Raw genomic sequence first — 2,500 nt, forward strand, 5'->3', positions numbered from 1 at the left:
ATCCTACGAAGAGGTGGGAAACGTGTTCCCCGAAAAGAATATACTATTAATAGGAGATTCATGCCTACAGGGCATGAAATCCGAGGACCTCGATGACCACGTGATTGTAAGGACCCTTCAGCTATCCCGTTAAGGAATGTTTAATATATTGTGACGTCCAGGACCTTCTTGATGAGAACACTACCATGGAAGAAATCACTGATTGTCTTGGAACCTTGGTTGCTGAACTCAAGAATAAGAACGAAAATACTGTTGTAAAGCTATCTGAACTAGTTCCCACTTTAAAGTCAGATGATCTGGCAGGTAGGATTAGTTTACTTTACAAAAATATATATAAATGGTGCTGTGATAATGATGTAACCTTTATCAAAACTAATGATTACTTTAAACTATAAAATGGTGAGTTAGATATACATTACTATGATTGGCATGAAGATTCTAATTTTGATAATTTGAGTAGAATCGGTGCAATAAGATTGTTAAATGCTATATCTTCTACATCTCCAGTAAAAATAGTTTCAAGTGATTGGTCAAATAGAAAGCACATGCCTGTAATAGTTAATACAAATAGAAATGCATCCATTCAGGTGAAAGATAGTAATCAAACAAATAGGACTACATTACGAAATACGAATAGATTAAGGATGGAAAATCGTGATCCTCCTTATTCTCAAATAAAATTCAAGGCCAGACACAGATTCCCTGGCTCACGCATTTATAATAGAGGACATGGAGATCACCATAGAGAAAAAAATTATAGGCTAAAAAATCGCGAAGCTCATTATAAAGCTCATTACCAGCAAAATGGAAATAGTTTCGGGAACAGAAATAGAGAGGGATGTTTTAATTGTGGAGAATTAAACCATTTTCAATCCAACTGTAGATTTGACAACAATTAAACTGTAATGTATGTCTGGAATATGGACATAAGAGTAGACTTTGCACCAAATATAATCATACTTATCATTAGGCAATAGGTCAAGATGACAGTGCCACACAAAGTAGTTATCTGTAGATTTTTTATATTAATGCACAATCTTTATTGTGTCACAAACATGAAATAGAGCCTTTGGTAACACAACACAAAATTGATGTATTCTGCATAAGTGAAACATGGTTGTCTTCGAATATGAGTGATGGTTTTGCTAATATATCATCATAAAATTTATACAGAGAGGACAACGGCAGAGGTGGTGGGGTCTGTGTGTATGTAAGAGACCATTTAAAGGTAACCGAGTTTGACAACTGCCTCGAGAAGCAGGAGGGGTTGAATGTAGGTGGTTAACTCTACAGCACCGCTATTTACCCTCAGTTATTATTGGTTGCTTCTACCGCTATTCTAAATCTACTGCAGATTCTTTTAATTTTATTTTAGACTCTCTTAAAAACGTAGTTCTAAGGAACAAATCTATTTCTATATTCGGTGATTTTAATGATGTCCTTCTGAAAGCTGGTAATAAAATGGCTGGGCTTATTGATAGTGTAAAGTTAGACCATCTGATCGACAGGCCTACTAGAGTAACTTCGAATTCATCAACTTTGATAGACCTCTTCATCACTAATAACAAAATTAGGGTAACTAAATTAGAAATATAGCTGGGCCAAATCGCAGACCATGAAGCAATTAGTATTTTAGTGAATATTAAAAAAAAACAAAGCGCTCTCCCATTTATAAAACTTTCCGCTGTTTACGGAAATATTCACAGAATACATATTGTAAATTACTACTTAATGAAGAGAACACTCTAAACACTATCTTGCATACAGATGACGTAAGTATTCAAGTCGATACTTGTGTCATGAACCTATGCATTGATACTTGCGCTCCCATTGTGACAAGACAATTACTATGCCCCCAGCCCCTTGGATATCAAGGCAAATAAGGTGTGCGATAAAAGAAAGAGATCAAACACAAAGTTTTCTGAAACAAGATCCTTATAATGTACTACTTAGGCAGGATTATAGAGATAGGAATAAGACAGTTAAATTAGTAATTGACGCTAGTTGTAAAGAACATTATAACAATACATTTGAAGAAAATAAATTATTTTTAGGTTACATGAAAAACAGCCAAAAAGATGCTTCCGAAAGTCACTAATAATGATTTTGAGTCAAATGAAAACTGCGAGGATATATTACCCAAAGCAGAAAATTTTTACGATTTTTTGTTCTGGTGTAAGAAAAGGGACATTTGAAAAATCTCAAAAGGGTTTGGGAAATAATGATATCATGTTGCAAGATATCAATCAGATTAATAATTCTAACAACAATTTAAATGTTTTTAGACCCTCACCTGTTCATTGCAAGACTGTGATTTTAAATATTAAAGTATGAAGGTGACCAATGCGTGTGGACCAGATGGAATCTCTCTTATAAAAGATTCATTATTCATAACAGCTTACTATCTTACGATCATCATTAATACATCAATAGTAATTAATGTACATCCTAAAACGTGGAAGATTCCGTATGTAGTCCCTACATATAAAACTGGAGATAA

Source organism: Palaemon carinicauda, chromosome 18 (genome assembly GCF_036898095.1).
Source record: "Palaemon carinicauda isolate YSFRI2023 chromosome 18, ASM3689809v2, whole genome shotgun sequence".
NCBI classification, from domain to species: domain Eukaryota; kingdom Metazoa; phylum Arthropoda; class Malacostraca; order Decapoda; family Palaemonidae; genus Palaemon; species Palaemon carinicauda.